The sequence below is a fragment of the Rutidosis leptorrhynchoides genome, chromosome 3 (assembly GCF_046630445.1).
Source record: "Rutidosis leptorrhynchoides isolate AG116_Rl617_1_P2 chromosome 3, CSIRO_AGI_Rlap_v1, whole genome shotgun sequence".
Taxonomy (NCBI): domain Eukaryota; kingdom Viridiplantae; phylum Streptophyta; class Magnoliopsida; order Asterales; family Asteraceae; genus Rutidosis; species Rutidosis leptorrhynchoides.
The window spans coordinates 599,761,994-599,784,840 of NC_092335.1; the positions used below are offsets into that span (position 1 = coordinate 599,761,994).

At 35.4% G+C, this 22,847-nt stretch overlaps 1 pseudogene; it reads left to right on the forward strand.

Annotated features, from left to right (window-relative positions):
• Positions 1-8,962: 8,962 nt before the first annotated feature.
• On the forward strand, positions 8,963-22,625 carry LOC139898812 (purine permease 1-like; annotated as a pseudogene).
• The last annotated feature ends 222 nt before the right edge of the window (positions 22,626-22,847 follow it).

The window sequence follows — 22,847 nt, forward strand, 5'->3', positions numbered from 1 at the left end:
TATTTGTTGTTGTACCTTTAGCTTGATGCTTAGAGATTGTACGGTATGCTTAGTGTAGTTGCTTTATATTTGGATGCTACGGTATGCGGTATTTGTTTGTGTGGCGTATCCATTTTATACATATATATGTATGTAGTATATTATCATTCACTAAGCGTTAGCTTACCCTCTCGTTGTTGACTCTTTTTATAGATTGCATGCGGATGGTGGCTCGGGTAAGCGCGAGGATTAGAGGACTTGCATAGTTTGCGTAGAAGGCTTGCTTTTGGATTTATTAGGATTGGGTAGCGTATCCCCAATCGCCATGCTCGGCTTTGTCTTGTATTAAGAGTCTTATGGTCTAAAATTGTATTTTTATACTTAAAGGGTAATTTGGGCACGTGTGGGCCCCACTTTGTGAAACTCGCTCAAACCTTAGTTATGTGCTAGTTTTACATATATTAATGTACGGTTAAAAGCGTTTTGGCTAAATGTGTCGGGAACTAGTCAAACATTTTCGTTAAATTGACTTCCGGGGACAGCGGGCTGTCCAGGTGATTCGGCGCGCCGCGCGCCCACCTGGCGCGCCGCGCAAATGAACTGCACAGGAAATTTTTTTTTGTTTGAAATCTCGCCGTGTTTGGTCGGTTACGGTTTGGGTTGTTACAGCTTTGTTCAAAATGAGTGTTATTTATGTACCTGAATCACGACAGGAGTTGAGTGGAGCAAGTGGCAATATTAACCCCGTCTTTTACAAAGCTATACGTATTCCTAAACCCGTCATGCTTTGTTTTTCGATCATATTTCCATGGTCGCAGAAGGAGGAGATTGCACGCATCCATGAGAATGACTTCAACCCACACCTCATCTTTATATAACTTCCCGATAGAAAATTGAACTAAGCATCTTTTCGTCACTTTGATGTGATTTCCCTTTTTTAGTCAAGTTAGTTGATATGGCTCGGGGTGATCTTCGGCGCTAAGAGCTAATGTGTTGACCATTTTTGTGGAAACATCATTCTCACAACTTACACCATCTATGATCATTGTGCATACATTTCCGTTTGACGTAGCTTTAGTTAGAAAAATGTTGTGGCGTAGCCACGATTGATCGTTAGTAGGAGCCTAATCTGTTTTCAAAGCTCGGCGAATAATTTCCTCCTACTCGTTGTCGGTATCATATTGAGGTTCATCATTCTCATCACAATAAGCCACGGTTCACGAGTTCGGGTAGTTCCCGGAATAGTGACTGGACCCTTGGCAATTGAAGCACTTTGGACCTCTTTTGCTACTACCCGAAACTGCTGGTATCACCTGCTGTGCGGTTGGGGTTTTTCCTGGAGCTACAGCCCCAACCTTAGGTGTCGATGGTGTGGCGTTTCTTGCAAAAGACAACTTCCCTTTTCCCTTCTGTTGCTTTTCGATTTTAAGTGCAAGCCGATAGACATCATTATACGTCCAGTACAGTTGCAAGCTCACAACATCAACAACATTAGAATTCAACGCACCTACAAATTGAGCAACTGTTTGCACTTCTTCTTCCAGAACATCACAACGAAGATGAGTACGGTCAAATTCCCGTATGAGCTCTTCCACACTCATAATTCGTTGGTGTAAGTTATGATATATCAAGTAAGCTTCCTGTTTAAAGTTCTTGGGAAAAAAACTTTGAACGTAGCTACTTCATCTTATCCCATGTTTCCACCTTAGATTTTCAGGTATACACCCTATGCTTACAAACATTTTGTAACACCCTGAGATCGGGACTAGATGGAAAGACCAAATTGCCCTTGTATGGTGTTAATTAGTGGTTTTAATAATTATATGCTTATGATTATTTGATCATTTAGTGGAGACCAGTTCGTGAAAAGGGTCACGGAACATGTTCGTTTGTTTGATTTGGACACCGTTAGGGCAACCTAACGAAGTACGAAAGATATCAAATAACTGGTAAATACCCATGTGTCGTGGGGTATTGTGTTTTATCACATTTAAGTGACTATACCAGCTGATTCTTCTCATTTCTCTCTTCTTCCTTCCAGACACTTCTCACCCTTCACCTAACCCTAGATTCTTCCAAATCTTGTTCTTGATTCTTGATTGTATTAGACATCAGTAGCAATTGTTTTCAAGAGTCTAAACAAGGTGAGAATCATGTCAAACCGTTCTTGAATGTGAGTCAAAATGGGTATTTTAGTTAGGTTTTTATAAAAATGTGATTTTTGTGTCAAATTGGTACAATTTTATGTTGTTTGTACGAAATTCTTGTGGGTTTATGTCTCACAATGTTTTATAAACAAGATGTAGTTGGTTTTGGGGTAAAAAAATGAGTCATGGATCGAGATTTGGTGGATTTTGGTTGACATCCGTCACTTTTGCAGCTGTTGCTGCTGAAGAACGACCCTCACACGATGATCAGAGACCCTCACCCGAGGGTCAGAGACCCTCACCCGATGGCCAGGACCCTCACCCGATGGTCGACCCTCTCCCTATGGTCAGGACCCTCACCCGATGGTCAGGGACCCTCACTCGATGTCAGGACCTTCGCCCGTCCTACGGTCAGGAGCCTCACGCGATGGTCAAGGACCCTCACCCGATGGTCAGGGACCCTCACCCGATGGTCAAGGACCCTCACTCGAGGGTCTCACTTGTGGTTACCCAAGTGTCATTTTTTAGCCGTTATGTTGTCCATGTGTCAAATTTTGATTAGAGCACTATACCAATTTTTTTTTTTGCTGTTCTAAGGAGATAAGAACAAGGAAAATGATCTATAGATAGAAACCTAAGATGTTTCGGTAATCGGTGAGTGGGACTGTCTCTGGGTGTAGTTTATAATAGCAAGTTTTGCTATTAGGATTTACCTTTGTTAGTTGTCTTATGTAGTATTTCTATTGTTGTAGGATTATTGATTATGTTGTATAGTATAGGGTTGCCTTGTGATATATATAGTAGTTGAGTTGTTTGTGTATGTTGTTTAGTTGTGCCTTTGTTGTTAGAACCTCAAATGGCCAGGTTCTGCTCAAGAGGTGAAGCTCGATTGGTTGGGTTCATCTCAAGGAGGTCAACCTCGATTGGTTGGGTTGGGTCCTGTGAACTACTGTCTGTTGAGTATAGTTCGGAATGACGTATTCGTTGCGTGAGGATGACTATACTGAGGATTCAGTAGTTAGGATCGGTAGACCCTGGCCTGATCAGCCATTGGTCAATGGCCCGTATAAGCAGCCAGTCCTCTAGTTATAGCATCGTGGTTGTTGTTGCTTGTTGTATATTGTTGCTAGTTTTTGTTGCTTGGTACGAATTGTTACTATATGCTAGACCTGTTAGGTAGTTACATTCACTTAGCTTCGTGCTAATCTCCCACATTTTCTCCTTTGCAGGTCTTGGATCTTTTGCATGCTAGGTAGAAGGGAAGGAACTATTGAAGATATGTGTGACAAAGCCAACTCTGATGTCTAGTAATTTTATAATTGTAATCGGATTTTAACGTAACACCCGTTGTTTTAGTAATGATGTAATTATGAACGTATTTTTAAAAATTATGTTTATATGTATGCAAGGGCATGGTTTGTAAATATGTCTTCCGCTGTGTTTAAAAAAAATAATAATAAAATAATGGCCGGTGTTACAAGTTGGTATCAGAACATAGGTTTGGCCACATGTACATTATGTTGAATGTCATGTTCGCAAACCTTGTGTTGTGTCAAACATATAAAAGGGGACGGGTTGAGTGAATGTAGGAATTCATGTGCGTTAGTTGTGATTGAACTAACTCGTTATACTAAGCTTTGGTGTGAGATGCTATGATAGTGCAAATATGGCAGATGATGCAGGAAACGGCAAGACCCAGCCAGATGATGTCTGCTAGTTGGTAGTGAGAGAACTCTTAGTACCTGCATACACAAAAGGGGGCGCTGGTTAGGTCCCTTAGCTCCCGGAACATTCAGAGAGCCTGAAAAAGGTCACGTGACAGAAGATGATGATCCTCATGAACAAATACTGGACTTACAAAGTCAACTACAGGAGGCCTTAGATCGAATTAAGGAATTGGAACAACAGCAGGTTCAAGTGAACCCGAACATTAGCATTTCAAATCAGGCTACTCCTTCGGTGATATGTAGGTACCTCGTTCCTCCAAACACATACCAGTCAATCGGGAATACTTCACAAAAACCATTTTTTCTACCTCAATATCAGTTTCCTCAACAATATCAGATACCGCCTCAGTACAATCAGCAGATTCCTAATAAGATGATGTACCAGTATAAGATGCTGATGTTTGAGACTCCGAGGAGGTGTACCTACAAACAGTTTCCGAGTTGTCAACCCCCAGTGTATTCAGGACATACAAATCCTTCAATGACATTAAACTGGCTGCGAGAGGTAGAACGAGCTTTGGAAGCCTGCCAGTGTAAACCAGAGTTACGAGTGTTATATGCTAGTCGGCTTCTTAAAGATCAATGAGTTGTTGGGATTTCATTACTGGCCATTTGTGAAGAGAACATGTATCAGATTACTTGGGAGCAGTTTCGTGATAAGTTATGTAAACAATACTGCTCTGGGTATAATTTGGGAAGGATGAAAACAAAGTTTCTTGGGATGAGGATGACGGACGAAATGTCGATAGATGATGTGATCTGTGAGTTTAATGACAAGTTGAGGTTCGTGCAACAGTGGGTTTCATATGAGAAGGACCGGGCACAACATTTTATAAGGGTTATAAAACCAGAGTATAGAACGGTTGCTAGATTTTCATCAACATTGTCACAAGCTTTCCAGTGGGCTAAAAAAACTGAGGGTGATGTGAAAGCTGCTAGAAACAGCATGATGGGGTATGTTGCGTCTCAACAAAATCTAGTGGTAAGTCAGTCGAGTTTGAAGTCTAAGAAATAGGGTGGATCGAATCAGAAAGGAAGGTCAGAGCAGAGTGGTTCGGTGTCGAGTCAAAACTCTTGGTGTTACAGTTGTAGAGCGTCATACACTGGTCCGTGTTCAAATTTGACCAAAAGATGTCTGAGGTGTGGAATTTTGGGACACGAGGTTCAATCATGTTTATTCAAAGAAGATGTGTGTTGGAGATGTCATCAAGTGAGGCATAAATTGAGTCAGTGTCCGATTCCTAGAAGAGCGAGTTCTGAGGCAAGGCCTGGGGCACAGTCGATGTCGGTAGGAGGGTCTTCTGCTTCTACTGCGGGACAGAAGAGAAAGACTCCTCCTATGGCTGAGGTAAGAGCTTATCAAATGGTTGCAGATGCGGATGCTGCTTATGATGTGAACACCAGTATGTTTTGAACCCTTTTGTACTGTTTTAGTAGTACGTCTAGGTTGTGTTGGTATTTGTATGCACGTGATTGCTGAAATCTTTAGAATGCCTCTAGATGTAGTGTCATTTAGTTGACTTGGTGGATTAAGAGAAACCTTGACCTGGGCTGGGTTAGTTTTCAAATATCATTTAGACAAGGTTTGAAAGGTTGACCACAATAATGTGACCATATTCCTATACTTTGACGGAGGTATGCCACCTGTGACTGGATGACTGTAACCTTTGGACAATGGAATGATAACGATTGGACAATTGTAAAATGACCGACATAATTTGTTGACTTGTGTTAAAAGTGAAATTCCTTTACGGATGAATAACGAGAGATTGAGGATCTCGATTGATGCGTTGACTAATAAGAATATTTTTCCTTGTTGGGTGAACCATAAAAAAGAGTATTGCTTAGGATAATATAATTGTGTCTGACCAACAGAAGTATATTTTGATAAGTAAGGATGGCAATGGGAGAGAAAAACCTGCGACCGGTATCCGTAACCGTGATGGACGGATAAAATCAAAAAATCTTACCCGCGGGTACGAAATGGGTAAAATTTTATACCCGTGGATGGGTCGCGGGCGGGTCGTGGATATATAATACCCGTGACGGGTAAAATCCGATCCGTAAATCTGTGATTCCTGTTTAAGAAAACCCGCGGATATACCCGTTAGCCCGCATAAAAATAGTTAATCAAACATTAATATATTTATATTCTCAATATAAAATCATAATTATTTGTTACTTTGATCTTCCAGCAAGTTTGAAGCTGACTCTAGTTTGTAGTCATTGTATATACTTAGTGATGTGTATGCTACATTGTGTGTATTAATAAAATGTTAAGATGATTGAATTCAGTGCACTTTTCGATTCCTTGTCTATTGAGTCAAATTATATTGGAGATTAAAAAGATATAGTCATGTACTTTATTTGAGTTTTATTAAAAAAAAAATGTTAACTTGATTTTTTTTTTTTTAATGTTGGTGATTTAAGAGTCATCCAACATGCATTTTAGTTAGCTGTGATTTACTTGAATGCAAGAGTTAGCTAGTTATACTTAACAACGGGTTCGGAGAGTGTGGAGTACATGCCAGTAAGAGTTGACTACTAACTGACGCGTAATTGCATGGGTCAAGGGGGCTGCGCCCCCTTGCACTATTCGTTACTTAGAAAATGTACATTCCAATAGTTATACCTTTTCGGTATAACAGATTTTCCCGCCAATAATGAAGGGATACACACTTTCATTTTTTAACTGTTTTCTATAACAGTTTATGGACATTTTTTTTCATATTCTGCATTCATTCTAAAAGACAGAAAACACACACAATCTCTCAGATAATTTGATTAGTGATTTCATTGCCAAAAACACTAATTGCGTTATTGTCTTATCCCTGTAAAGATTTCGTGCAACCGAGGCAATCGTTGGTTTATGTTGTTCTCAGGTGATAAGAACAAGGAAAACGCTCAGTAGATAGACACCTGAGTTGTGTCGGTAATCGGTGAGTGGGATTGTCTCCAGGTGTAGTTTATAGTAGAAAGTTGTGCTATTAGGATTTACCTTTGTTAGTTGTCTTATGTAGTATTTCTATTGCTGTAGGATTATTAATTATGCTGTACAGTGTAGAGTTTCCTTGTGATAGGTATAGTAGTTGAGTTGTTTGTATTTGTTGTTTGGTTGTGCCTTTGTTGTTAGAACCTCGAATGGCCAGGTTCCGCTCAAGGAGGTCAACCTCGATTGGTTGGGTTGGGTCATGTGGACTACTGTTTGTTGAGTATAGTTCGAAATGACGTATTCATTGTGTAAGGATGACTATACTGGAGATTCAGTAGTTAGGAGTAGTTAGGACTATCACTAGACCCTGGCTTGATCAGCCATTGGTCAATGGCCCGTACAAGCCGTTGGTCCTATAGTTAGAGCATCATTGTTGTTGTTGCTTGTTGTATACTGTTGCTAGTTATCATTGCTTGGTATGCATTTTTACTATATACTAGACATGTTAGGTAGTTCCATTCACTTAGCTTCGTGCTAATCCCCCACATTTCCTCCCTTGCAGGTCTTGGATCTTTTGCATGCTAGGTAGAAGGGAGGGAACTTATTGAAGATATGTTTGACGAAGCCAACTCTGATGTCTAGTAATTTTACAATTGTAATCGGATATTAACGTAACACCCGTTATTTTAGTAAATGATGTAATTATGAACGTATTTGTAAGAATTATATTTATATGTATGTAAGGAAACGTTTTGTAAATATGTCTTCCGATGTGTTTAAAAAAAATGGTCGGTGTTACACATTGTCCCACTACAAGGAAGCATGTTTACGTAGTTTAATTGCAACAAGCTTCACCTTGAGGTGTTCGGGTACATCCTTAACGTTGAACACCCATTTGATGTTACTCAACCAATCAAGAAAATCGTCCAGTTGCATAGTTCCCGTGAATTCCGGGATCTCCACCTTCATTCTCAAGCTTCACAAAGGATCATCAAACCCCCTACGATCCCTCTGATAATGATCAGCAAACGGGTTATACCATTCTGAATCATCGAGTGATTGCTCAGAATTACGATCTTCATAATTCCGTTGGTTGCCTAATTCCAACTCCGTGATTCTTCTTTGCAGGCATTCGATTTCGACATAAGGATCAGGATCAGTGATCCTCACAGATCGGCCACGACGAGCTCATTGTTCGGCTCCTGGACTCCTGATACCAATTAATGTAGAGGTTAATGATTGATGTGTGCGTGACAATACATCTTTTACCCTCTAAATTTATACAAGACTCAAATATTACAAATAAGCACACACAACTAATGAGCACTTAGAACCCGGTTATTATAGCACTTTAATGTAAGTATTCTTATCAAGTTCGTCCCAAGAGACACGGTGTAAGTTAGATATTTGAAACTATCAATTGTCCTAAGGTTTGTTTGATTGGGGGGTTTCGATTGATATCAACTAACAACTAAAACTTTCACAATTAAACTAGTGACAAAAAACAAGTAGTGAAGTATTAAGACTTAAAACAAATTAACTAAGACGTGTTCATTTATCTAATCATCTCTATGCTTGGCTTGCCCTGTTTTTCCTATATTGCTATCTCATTAGTTGTTGAACTATTAAATGTTTAGCATCACTACTAAACCTCAAATCAAATGATACTCCACGAATTCACATAAGCTTTATATCTTAAGATCGAGTTAAGCATGATTTGGTCATTGAGATTGAGCTTAGGTTAAAATCACTTAAAACCTCCAACTATCGAAATCACTTAAGATAATCGGCATTACTATGTTGACTAGAGGCCAATTGAAAACCAACCTAGATCAAGAACACAATCACTTGCAATTCCTAAACTAGTTGTCTAGATCACCTAAGGTGTTGAAGCACATATTGATTCACTTCTCAAATCACTAAGAGAGCTACACAACATATGTAATCAAAGTCAAGCCTAAAATAAACTCAAAGTAATGGATCTTTAGCCAACTCAACAACACATGATCATGTAATTCATTCAAACAACAATAATCAATTGATTTGGGGCAAACACTAGCATTAGAGATTCATAGATAAGCAAACACAAGAGATTTAGCCAATCATGGCTAAAATTAAACTAATAATAAGCATATAAATGTAAATCATCATCATCTTCAAGTTATTACAAGTAATCAATGCTAAATATGAAAAGTAAGGTGAAGATTACAACCCAAAATGTAAAGAAGATGAAGATCTAAGCTAAACAAAGGTGAATCTTGAGCTAGCTTCCTTGAATCCACCCTTAAACACCAACGGATGATGAAATTAGGGTTTAGTGTGTGAAATTCGGACCTTAAGCAGCTGCTCCCAAAGATGCATATAAAAAATGATCTAATCTCGTTCCTTTTATAGTGCTGAAAATCTGGGCTTAAACAGCGTCAGGAGCGCCGCTTTTACTTCAGGAGCAGCGCTTTTGGCTTGGTGAGGAGCGGCGCTTTTAACTTTGGAACGCCGCTTTTGGCTCTGAACAGGGGCGACGCTTTTGTTGAGGAGCGACACTTTTGGCTGATCAGGAGCGACGCTTTTTACACTTAGAACGACGCTTTTGCTCACTGAAGAAAAATGGAGACAAATCGTGCATAAGAGCGCCGCTTTTCACTATGGAACGACGCTTTTGGGCCTTCAGGAGCGGCGCTCCTATACAGGAGCGGCGCTTTTGTAGTTGTTTACTGCACTTGTCATTTTCTTAGCCAATTTTGCCCATGATTTGGTCAATTATACACCAAATCAACTCCTTAGCCCTTAATTTACCAATTAGCTCAATAACACACTAAATAGGCTTTGAGATAGTCAAAAACCGAGTAAAGTGAGGTAGATATCGCGAAATAAAGTATATATAAATGGAGCGATATCAATGATCGGGGCCAAACAAGAATTAAAACACAAACTAATTGGAACACTGATAAAAGTCGCTGCTTTTATTCACAATATGATAATGAAAAGTTAAAACTGATCATAGATGGCCTACTAATTGCCTTATTTAAACACATTAACAGATAAGGATAACAACTAAATTTAAAATTCAAATAACTAAATAAGCTAGAGTCCAACTATGACTCTAACTGCAGCAGCCACGTGATTTCTACCTCCTGTTTCCAGCTCAATATTGAAGCCCATCAATGGACCCAAACAATGTTTCTCCAAAGTACTCCAGCAGTCCAACTTGTTTCCTTGATCTCTTATGATAAACTTGAGCTCATTTATTTTGTGAAACACCGTCAACCTGTAATCTTGCATCATTGTGTCATGTATAATCTTATTTAATTGTAGCGTGTCATGAAAGATGGGATGGCTTAGATTATAAGAGTATCAATTATCTTGATTTGGTTTCGGTTGTATGTGTGTTGTATTTGCCATAGCAGTGCTAGGTGGTATGTTTTGTTAAATTTTGAGTTTGGTTATTCCTCCTCATGTTTGTATTGATTGTGATTATTAATAATGCATCCTTTATCTTTGCAAAAAAAACAACGTAATTTCAAATTTTTTGACATATCGAAATTATGTAAAATGCCAAAAGGTATAATGATCATGAAGACGATGAAGATTGTGACTGTGAATTGTGTAACATCCCAAATTTTTTCGTTAAATTATTTTAACGCCCGTCTTTTAATTTTATATAATACTCTTCGTATCTAGATTCGTATTCTCCTTTAGCTAGCGTTCTTACCATTTTTTTTATTTAATTATAACATCTCTCGTTTACTCTATCGTTTTTAAAATAATTCGTTTGGTTAATTCACGCACCCACTTTAAACCCGAGGGACCAAAGTTGCCAAGGGGCCTAACTAGTTGACTAGGTCAACTAGTCAAACCCCACCTTCCACCACTCATTCATTTCATCTTCAACCTCCCTCTTTCTCTCTAGCTACCAAAACCCCATTTTCATCTTCATCACTAAATCAGCATCTAAATCATTTCTAGGAAGCTTGCTACAAAACAAATTACATATTCGAAATCCTTGCATCTTCCTCTTTGAATCCATACCAACTTCATCTCGTTTGGGTAACTTTCTAAAAATACAAATTTTCTTGTTCTTGATCTTTAAAACTTAAAAGTGTGTTAATTAGTGTCTATGGCTCAAGTCTAACATGAATATATGATGTGTATGCTCGATCTTGTTGTTTTAGTATAACTAGCATGAACTTGAAAAGTGTGTGTTTAATCTTGAGTTTTGGATGATTAAATGTTGTTGTAATGTTAAAGTTTATGTATTAAATGTGTTACTAGTATCACTAGCTTCATTTTGATGTGTAGGTTGATTAAGAAAACTTCACTAACATGATTATTGATTTTGTGACTTTGGTTAGGGTTTGTTAGACTTAAATATGAATCTTTGATGCATGGAATGCTATGAAATGTTATTGGTAAGTGTTTAGTGTATTGTATGCGTAATTACCTACAAAACGGCGTATTATATGTAGGTAGTAAGTTCCCGAATCATCAAATTGCATTTATGATCTTGGACGTATAAATGATGAACATTTAATGCGGTTTTGGTTGTTGTAAATGTTGGATTAATTGATGAAATGTGCTTAGTTGTCTTCCTCGTCAAAATACCTTTCCAACGATATAAGATACATGTTTTAAGTGTTTCCGGTTCACATTTTATGTTTGTTTGAGTTTTGGTTTGAGACATGTGAAATTTCAGCAATCTCAACTGTCCAGGTGTTTGGATGCCATCCAAAACCTTGGACGCCGTCCAGGCTTTCATTTCTGGAAGCCGTCCAGACCATTTGGACGCCGTCCAAATGAACTACCAGGAGCTGTCCAACTTGGTCATTTTTCGTTTAATTCTAGCTATGCTACGCACCTCCGATTAATATGTAACTTATTCTAACATGCTCATATATGATTATATAACTCAAAAAAATTGTCCGAGACCCGACCCGAACGTGTTGACTTTTTTGTTGACTTTGACTTGACCAAAGTTGACTTTTATTCAAACTTAACCGAATACTTATGCAACCGTTCTAACATGCTTTTATACTTATACCTTGCATGAAACTTGACAACGTGATTCACATGCTATATATAATCGAGTCGTAACGAGCCATAGGACTAACTGAACGACTTTGACCGACCGTGATTACCGTTATTGATACAACCTATTTGTTTAGGTCAAGACTAGCATTGTTCTTTGCACACGTTTACTTTGTGAAGTACCTTTTAAACAGTGCACTCAAGGTGAGATCATAGTCCCACTTTTACTCTTTTATACTTACATTGGGATGAGAAAACATAAACGTTTCGTTTTACAAAGTGAACACAAGTACGAAAACAAATATTCTACGTACGAGTTAGAACAAAAATGCCTCAATTCGATTATCATTAATTACACTTGCCGGGTGTAAGCGAGAACTTATGTTGTGTGGCCATACGGGTTTGACAGACCCTCATTCGAACGGTTCGCTACCGTTATGCGGATGAAATATATTTTCGAGAATAAAGTGTAGGTTCTAACACTATGTGATGGGGTAACGTTAGTTAAGCCTTGATAATTGGGTGCTCGTGATATCAACTTTTAGAATGTATTACTATCATTTCAACGTTATAAATCTTGTGGTTCAACTTACTTACTTACTTACTTACTTACTCACTTACTAAACCTATGATTTCACCAACGTTTTTGTTGACAGATTTTCTATATTTTTCTCAGGTCCTTGAACGATATATGTTACATGCTTCTGCTCACTATTTTTGATACTTGCTTGGATGTCGAGTATACATGCATACATGGAGCGTCTTTTGATTTTACTTTAAATTGTGTCGTATAGGTTTCAGTTGTACCTTGAAACGTTGTAACGTATTAGTCGTTGAACTACTTTGTAAACTTGAACATCTTTACATTTGAAATGAATGCGACATATTTTAGCCAAACGTTGTTTTAAAGACTTATGACCACGTAACGGGACCTAAGTAGACGGCGCCGTCAATGACAATTTTGTCGAGTCGCTACAAATTGAGTTGACGATGTGAAAGTGGAGTTAAGTGAGACTTTGAGAGTGAATTGACTAAATCATGATGAGAACACTCTATAGAGATATTGAAAATTACAAGTAATAAGATTTACCGAATACTCCAGATCGATTACTTTGTATATGTCAGGACCAATTTACAACTTTTTGAATTACTATATTTGTTTTGGGTGTTTTGATTTTGGTGAATGATGAATATGCACAATGAATATAGATCTATTTGATTTACACATGTATATAGAAATTTGCACTTGATATACAAACTCATAGTGATTCATCATACAGTGTTAAATCATTCAGAGTTGAAACACTATCTCAATTATTAAACATCTGAATTTTCAGTAATACCCTACTCAAATCATATTCAGAACACCTAACAAACATGTATAAATAATTTTGTATTCATGTAACGCGTTAATAAAATATTTTTACCCAATATATATCGTTAATTCAAAATGGTTATCAAACAACTTATTTTGAATCAAGTTTATTGAGAGACATTAATTCATTTAGATTATGCATCATTCAGCGCTAAATTATTTAATTTTATCAAATGAAGGCTGAATTTTAGTCTACAGACCAAGCTTGCAAGCCTGCAAACTGAGCTTCTAATGCAGTTTGGGCCTACAAATTAGGCTTAGTGTATGCCATGTGGACTAGGCCACATAGACTGACTATGCAGACTTTGCCATACATACTGAGCCACATAGACTAAGCAACGTAAATTGAACTTGCTAGTCTGGGCCAGTGGCGATTCCAGAATTGTAACTCAGTGGGTCCTTAAATTTTTCTAAGTATCAATTATATTATGTTGTTATTTTAGTAATAGTTTACCTTCAAAAAATTTAGAAATTCGAAAAATATATTGGATCAGAGTAGTATAATTTAGTAGTGTTCAATACAATTCAAAACAAAGACTATTGATTTAAAAAATATACGGGGTCATACATTTAAATTTAGTCGTGTCCTATACAATTTACAGAGTATTTTCTACCAAAAATTTTCAAACTAGCGGTGTCCCGTGACCCACGGGTCTATACTTAGAATCGCCGGCGGTCTCTACAAAGATTAGTTTTCACCGGATCTTTACCTATCTTACATCGTTATTCAAAAATGTTATTAGACTATTTGGATTGAATTATTGAACTTATTAAATCACGATTTACTTCATGCTACTTAAACTCATGAATTTAGTTAACTAATTCAGATTTAATCACACACTGTAATATTTTTCAGTTAACAGACATCTTACATACTAATACTAGGTTAGTAACCCTTTAGTTATATGATATATATTTTATTCTGTCAATATATATTAATTTCAATTTCAATATATTTGATACAACTGAAAATTAAACCATACCCAAACCACAACTACTACTACTACAACTACGATGAACAAAGTTAGCCCCAAAGCAAAAACGACACGTACTTTTGAGCCTAAGTTATATCCCTATTATTATCTATCGGAAACTGCGGCAGCCCATTAATCACGCACCTCTACTTCATCCACGGTGGCAATCGCGTATGGCTATCCTCGTCCCTCGAAACTGCAGGTTGGCCGGTTTTCATTATCGTCCTCATAATTCTCTACATCCATCGCAATATAACGAACAATGATCACACTAAACCTACGAAACTCATCTACATGCGACCACCTTTATTCTTCGCAGTGGCTTTCATTGGGCTCAAAACTGGTTTAGACGATTATCTCTACGCTAATGGCGTTGCTCGTCTTCCCATTTCCACGTCAGCATTAATTCTCGCCCCACATCTTGCTTTTCTGGCGTTCTTTGCGTACTTACTTTTGAAACAAAAGTTTACACCTTATTCAATAAGGTTGTTTTATTGACGGTTGGGGCAGGGTTATTGGCGTTGAACACGAGTAGTGATCAGCCGAATGGAGAGAGTCATGGCCGGGCCTGATGCCGTGCGGGGTGGGCGACGGCACCCGGCAGCAGAATTCATGGGGCATCAATTTAGGAGTCCAATTTCATCTATACTAGACTCATTTTACCCCATAGTTCTAGCTTACATAAACTCATTAAATAAAAATAGAAAAAGGCCCATAATACATGCTTAGATTTGGAAAAAGTGAGAAAAAAAAAGCCCATCAAACCAAACGGTTACTCGATTAGGCGATCATGGGGCATCCAAACGTAAATAATAGTTCCCTAAATATCGATCTTGTTGGGGTTATTTTTCTTTATTGTCGTCACCTTAAAATGGTTTTTTTTTTCTTTTTGAGTAATTACAGAAATGGTTTTTCAAAAAAATAATTTATAGAAATAGGTAAACCGGTATTTAAATCATCGGTTTGTCAGTGTAGGGGCAAACCGGCATTTCATTTGCCGGTTTGAGCCCTCCTAAACCCTAACCGTATATATACGTAGTACGTACCTGACAGATATGATGTTTACTGCAAACCGGCAATTCATTTGCCGGTTTGGACCCTGATATTTCACCATTTTTCCAGTTTTTTCAGTGTTTTATTACTGTAAAGCTGCAATCTATCATGTCATTGTTTGAGTTTTATAGAGTTATTTATAGAGTTTTGTTTTAACACATTTCTATATCTCTATATAAAAACACTCACAATCTCATTTTTTACACACACATTTACACAAAATTCTCTCTTTTCCCTATTATTTTATATACATTCACAACTAAAAAAAATATGGCAAATCGTTGCTTGATCAACCTCCACGTCCATCACAACGGTGAGCTTTCCGATAACCGCCAGTATTGGTACGACGGGTACACACAATCGTTCGAAGCTCTAGATGTTACCGGCTTCGATGTAGAACGCGTAGTAAGCTTTATACGCGATATGGTAGATTGCGTAGCCGCCGACGTTTGGTACTTTGACGAGGTCACGGATTTGTTCAAGGAATTTTGATCCGAAGCCGTGTGGGAACGAATGGTTGGAAAGGCCAAACTAACGAACAAACGTATCACATTGTACTGTAGGAACGTGTGGAGCCTTCCCGCTTCGATCGGTCGAGATGATGATACGTCTTCGCATGAATCGAGATCTCCGACTCGCTATGGCCGTTAAATTGTTGTTATTTTTAATAAGTAATTTTTAGGATTAATAAGTAATTTTTAGAATTTTTTATTTTTTTTAACTTTTAATTTTAGGATTAAGCGTAGTTATGTTGTTGTAACCGTACTTATGTTTTCAATAAAAGTGTTGTTCGTAATAATGACAATGATAATAATGAAACCGGCTATAGCGAAAAAGAGAAAGATAATAATAATAATAACTCAAACCTATTACAACTAAGCTTATGCATTATAGTATTCACCATAACTATCATAAATCCTACCAAACTCAAGTGCGTCTTCAAAAACATCAAATAAAACATACAACTCAATTTTTTCAGAAAATATACATGCTTTCCCAACTAATGTATACCACTCTTCTTCAAAGCACAATGTTTCAGGTTGAGTTATACCTTGTTTGTAATAATATATGTCCATTGAATCTGGATTTTTCGGTAAATTTTCTCGAAGAAATTCATTCAACTTTTGTATATTAAAGCCACGAACATCAACATTATCAAATGTAGTCTTCTCGCCTCCTGAGAATTTTGTCTCATCTTCAAAATCGCAGCCGTAGTATACGTCAATTGAAATGTACCTCGGTTCCATGTTTAACATGTGTTTATGCAACTGTCATAATGCACTTTTATAACCGTAACATAACATAAACCGACTATCATAATGCCGGTTTCAGTCTTACCATTCATTATTTATCAGCTTTTACTATTCTTTGAAAGCTTTTTCTGAAACCGGCTATCATAATGCCGGTTTCAGTCTTACCATTCATTATTTTTCAGCTTTTACTGTTCTTTAACAGCTTTTTTTGAAACCGGTTATCATAATACCGGTTTATCAATCCCTACTAGTCTATATAAACACACATATACTTGGTATTTTTATTGTATCAGTCTTTTCATTCTCACATATCACTCTTTTTACTGCACAAAAATGGATCCTTGGATTGATGTCTACTACAAAGGTTGGTATGCTGCCGACACGTCGCGGTACACACTGGGGGGAAAAATCGTTCCCACCCATGAATGTTAGAACTATGCCTCTTTCCAAGTTGTTTGAGTGGATCAAGGAAAAATGTCCCATCGAAAACTCGGGTGTGATGTATTATCACGTTGGCCATGAAAAATTTGTGTTGCTAAATGAGGAAGAGGAATAGGATGAAATACGAACACGGGCGTTTACCAGACGTGAACCTATTGGCTTGCATCTGAAACCTATAGGCTTGAACCTATAAGTAATGTTTTTAATGATAATGTTGTGTGTTTCGTTTTAATTTACTTATGTAACTTTTCTCTTCTTTCAAAAATATGTAACCGTGTTTATGTTGATCAATAAAAGTGTTGTTCAAAAATTGTTACATTATTAGGAATAATGCTGATAATATTAATAAAGACGTACTGATATGATATTATTAAACACAAACTAATACATAATTTTAAATTTAAAATCATAGCCATAATTTAAAAAACAGATAACACACAACGAACTAGGCGACTAGACGATTTCTTTCAGGAATACGATATTCACCCGATGTTGATATGCCAAGATGTCAGAATAACTTGGTAATCATCATCCCAAATGGTAACAGTGCATTTAAGATTTCCCTTCTTGCATCCGATTAACCATGATGTATCCGACATCGAAAGATATACCATTTGTTATCCAATAAATCATAAGAGCGTTAATTAAAAGCACACTGTTAGAGTAATCGTCCACCGCACAAATGGGACGACCGGTTATGTTGCTACGAATGATAGTATATATTTTCAGTTTATTGGCTCTAAGAAAACCAAAAAACATCTTTTGTATATTTACACAAATGTTAAAACGATGATCTTCAACACATGTGTTGACCACATCATGTATAGAAGTGTTGGCAACAACATGTGTCTCAAGAAGATCGCCATCAATTTGACTGGTAGGATTGTAAAATTGCAATCCTCCAGTTGGGAGTCCCAAAACATTGTTGAAGGTATCTATATCCCAGCAATATGGTATACCTTTCAACATAAACCTAACATTCTTGTCTTCTTCAGAAAAGGAAAAATGATGATAGAACTCACGTACACAATCAGGGTATACAGGGAAAATGTCAGTTATGATACACAACACTGACAATTCTTCAAATTGTTCGTATGTGAGTTCATGATCTTCTCTTGGCTCACTTCCTCTTAAAAAACAAACCCCATCGAGGATTGTCCTATGGGATATTGGAATTTGACGACGACGATTCATAATCAAGAAAAAAATGTGAAAACTTATAATTTGAGATGCAATTTTACAATTTAACAACACTCAATACTACTGTCCATTTAAATAGAACTAAAAAAAATAGCATGCAAACCGACCTTTGAAATGCCGGTTTAGAGGTTTCTACGGGTCCACAACGAAAATCTAAATACTGTATCCAGTTTCGTATAAAAACAGACAAACCGGCATTTGAAATGTCGGTTTGGTGTCCAAACTGACAAACCGGCAACTCAATGATCGGTTTACCTATTTTTGTAAAAAAAAAAATTTAAAAACTATTTATGTAAAACCTATAATTATATTACTATTTTGAAAAAAAATAAGTCCCCACTAATCATCGATTCATCTCTTTTGCTCACTTGCTCGTCTTTAAATCTTCAAGAATCAATTTTGATTAAGAACTTAAGAAAAAAAAAACTTAACGCTCTGTTCGTGTTGGACTGTCGGTGTACGTACGGACAACGGTGCAGCGATGCTCAATTCTTTCCTGCCAATTCTAAAGTTAAAATCAGGTGGCTTCTTTCCTTTTGTCCTCTTATTTAGTTGTTTATATAAGTACTAGTAAAATGACCCGTGAAATCACGGGTTTATTTAAACAAAATAATTTAATGACATGTTTTAGGTATTAAGTGAATGTAAATGTTGAGGTAATTTATTTTAATGACCCGTTTGACTAAGAAACTTGTCGTTGTTTTTACAAATATAAAGAGACGCGTATTTTCGCACATATGTAACGTAATTAATTTCGTAAAAAGAATCCATATTTAAATATTAATAATATAATAATTATAATTATAATTATTATATTAAAAATAAATAATAATATAAAGTTCGTTCAAAGTTGAGTATTTATATTTTTAATAATAATAATAATTATTAGTAATAATAAATGTCGTTTAAATGTTTTTTAGAAAATTAAAATTACAATTTATGAGAGATTAGTATTTACTCTTATAAAAGATTTCCTATTATTTTTTAATTAAATTAATATATAATTATGATATCATCATTAAGATAATCATCTTAATAATGACATCATCATTTTAGAGCTTTATATGACTATATATAGAAGATTAGTATAATACTAGTAAAATGACCCGTGAAATCACGGGTTTGTTTAAACGAAACAATTTAGTGACATGTTTTAGGTATTAAGTGAATGTAAATGCTGAAGTCATTTATTTTAATGACCCGTTTGACTAAGAAACTTGTCGTTATTTTTACAAATATATAGAGACATGTATTTTCGCATACATATGTAACGTAATTAATTTCGTAAAAAGAATCCACATTTGAATATTAATAATTTAATAATTATAATTATAATTATTATATTATAAGTAAATAATAATAATAAATTTCGATTAAAGTTGTGTATTTATATTTTTAATAATAATAATAATTATTAGTAACAATTAATGTCTTTTAATTTTTTCTAGAAAATTAAAATTACAATTTATGAGAGATTAGTATTTTCTTTTATAAAAGATTTTCTATTATTTGTTTTAATTAAATTAATATATAATTATGACATCATCATTATGAAAATTAAAGGGTAATTAGCCTAATGATGACATCATCATTTTAGAGCTTTATATGACTATATAGATTATGGAGTATATGATTTTGATGCCTAATAATATTATAAATATATTACGTACCAACAGTGCCCAATTTTGATTACAATTTTGATGCCTAGTATTCTGTTCAAATTTATATTTCTTATAATTGTTAATTAGCATTCTTTATTTTGTAGATTGTTTATTTGTTTTATTTATATAAACTTTGTTAAAAAATTTAGACAAGTTTTTAAATTTTGTTAAAAAATTAGACAAGTATGCCTCCTCGAATACAATCATTCGGTGCCCAAAATAGAAAAAGAGAAAAACGAGTACAAAAACTTACTCAATCTTTACAAGGATCTTTTATTAGGTATTTTGTTAGACATGAAAGTAATAATAATGAAAATATAGTTGAAGAAAACAATGTTGAAGAACCTAATGTTCAAGCAAATAATGTTGGTGAAAATGGTGTTGAAGAGAATGTTGATGTCGAAAATAATGTTCATGAAAACGACAATGAAAACAATAATACGTTTGAAGATAATGCAAATCAAAATTTTGTTGAAGAAAATAATGAAAGTCTTGAAAAGTCTTGTGAAATCGGAGTTAATTGCAATATTTTTGATGTGAGAGTTTGGGATGGTTTAAGTTCAAAAATGAAAGATTTACTTGTAACTAAATGGCCGGTTAGCGAAATTAATTTTGATTACCCAATAGATAAAAGAGATAGACACTTCGCTAGTTAACATTACGTATGTAAGTTACAAAATAATGACATTGTTGATAGAAAATGGTTAGTTTATTCGAAAGAGCTTGATAAAATATTTTGTTTTTGTTGTAGGAAGTGAAGGGTTAAATGATTAGGGACATCTTAGTGAAATTTTAAGTAAGCATGAAAATAGTTCCGAACATATAATTTAAGAACTTGGTCCGAGTTGCGGTTGAGGTTAAATATGAATGAAACGATTGATAGAGTTGCAAGAACTTATTAAAAAAGATACCGAACATTGGAAAGAAGTTTTAGTTAGAATAATTGCTACCGTTAAATGTCTAGCTAAATATAATTTTCCGTTTCGTGGTATAAATGAAAAGTTGTATGAAAATAATAATGGAAATTTTTTAAGAACACTTCAAATGATTGTCGAGTTTGATCTTGTAATGAAACAACATTTTCATAGAATTGAACAAAGAAACACGTTATCATTACCTTGATCATAAAATTCAAAATGAGTTAATTTAAATGTTGGCATATGAGGTAAAAAAATGCAATAATAAAAACAATTAAAGAAGCAAAATATTTTTCAGTAATTCTCGATTGCACCTCTGATGTAAGTCACCAAGAACAAATACCCTAAATCATAAGAAGTGTTGATATGACGGTTTGTTAGGGTTTGTTATGACGGTTGCGGTTGCTTTGTTGTACGGGTTTGTGTTACCGCTGATTGAGTTAACGTATAATAAGGCGAATCAAGAGATAACGTATACATTGGTGGTGGAGATACAAGTTATTATGTGTTTGTTTGCTACCATATTTTGTATGGTTGGAATCAAGGTTGTAAAATTCGCTATTCGTGGATTAATCGGTCAGGACTTTGGAAGGATTAATCGGCAATTCGGGATTAATGGGAGACTAATCGGATTGTACTTTATGCATTTTAATAGTAAATTTTAAAAATTATATGTAAAAATTATAGAAGAAAATCATAAACATAAACATAAACTTTAACATAATTGTCTAAATTTGTTAATTTTGTTCAAAAACTTTAAATTTCTAGTTTAAAAACAAGTTAAAATGCTGACCAATTTTGACTTTGACCGACTTTGATTACCAAATTCGATTTTTACCCATCAATTAACGTAACCGATTAATTAAACGGATTTTAGGAAATCGGAACGGATTGCTCTTAAAAATGATCAATCAGGGATTAATCGACGAGTAATCGAGTTTTTTACAACACTAGTTGGAATGGTCTTCAATAACGACTTTAAGGTACAACTCATTATTGAACGTTTTTATCTGTGACTTAAACAAAAAGTAGAACTCAAATTGACATAAGTCGTATAATTATTTAATCAACTTTGGCTGAACCATACGTCAACTTAAAGATTCACGTTTTCAACATTTGGCCCCACAAGTTTGTCCATTGATTGCAATTGATAACCAATATTCTTTCAAGTGACCTTGGACTTGGACTATATTTCCCCCACCATGAAGAGACAAAAATAAATAAATAAATAAAAGATTCTAAAATCAAAATCAATTTGTGATAGAGAGGTTTCTCTGGACTTATAAATATACATTTGTTTATTTAGACTTTCGATGTAGGGCTATGATTTTACATATTTTTTTAATCGATTATCACAAATAGTTGTGCCTGTATTTTATTAGAATGTTGAATACATACTAATCCTAATCGTCTTCCTTAATTTCTAGGTGATTCCAAGGGAGGCGAAAGAGTTTGAGCTAGGCCAAATGAAATATTACGCAATTTTGTGTAGTAGTGCTTTAATTTGGCTATGCTTCTTCTTGGGAGCGATAGGCGTGGTTTTTTGTGCATCGTCGTTGTTGTCAGGGATCGTAATTGCGGTTTTCCTTCCGATAACAGGGGTATTGGCTGTCGTTTTCTATAAAGAGAGATTTCAAGTCGAAAAAGGCGTTGCCCTAGTTCTGTCGCTATGGGGATTCGCTTCTTACTTCTATGGAGAATATAAATATGCGAAAAAGGTGAAGGATGGGCATCAAACTTCACAACAATCAGCAGAGTTGGCTCAAGATAGTTACTCATCAGTATAACTAATGTAGAACTTGATGTACTTAATTGTAAGAAGTTGATGCTATGTTTCAAGTCAAACTGAAAATAATTTCCTTCAAAGTTCTAAATTCGTAAGAAAATTATTAGAAAAATCAAAAATCAAAGTATGTTACACTTAAATTTGTAGATTAATTTGCTAGCCAGATACATGAATTTGTTGAATTAATATTCCTTTTTAAGAATATTTTTGGTTATCTTGCTTTTGGTTAACTTTATTCATCTTGTTTTGATATATTTAGACTTAGTTTCTAATAGTCTTTTATCTTTTAGTCTTTTGGACTATGATAATTTTAAAAGTTGTTATAACACGCATAAACTAATTATACAATTAAATAACCGTCACTACAGATTTAATAAATA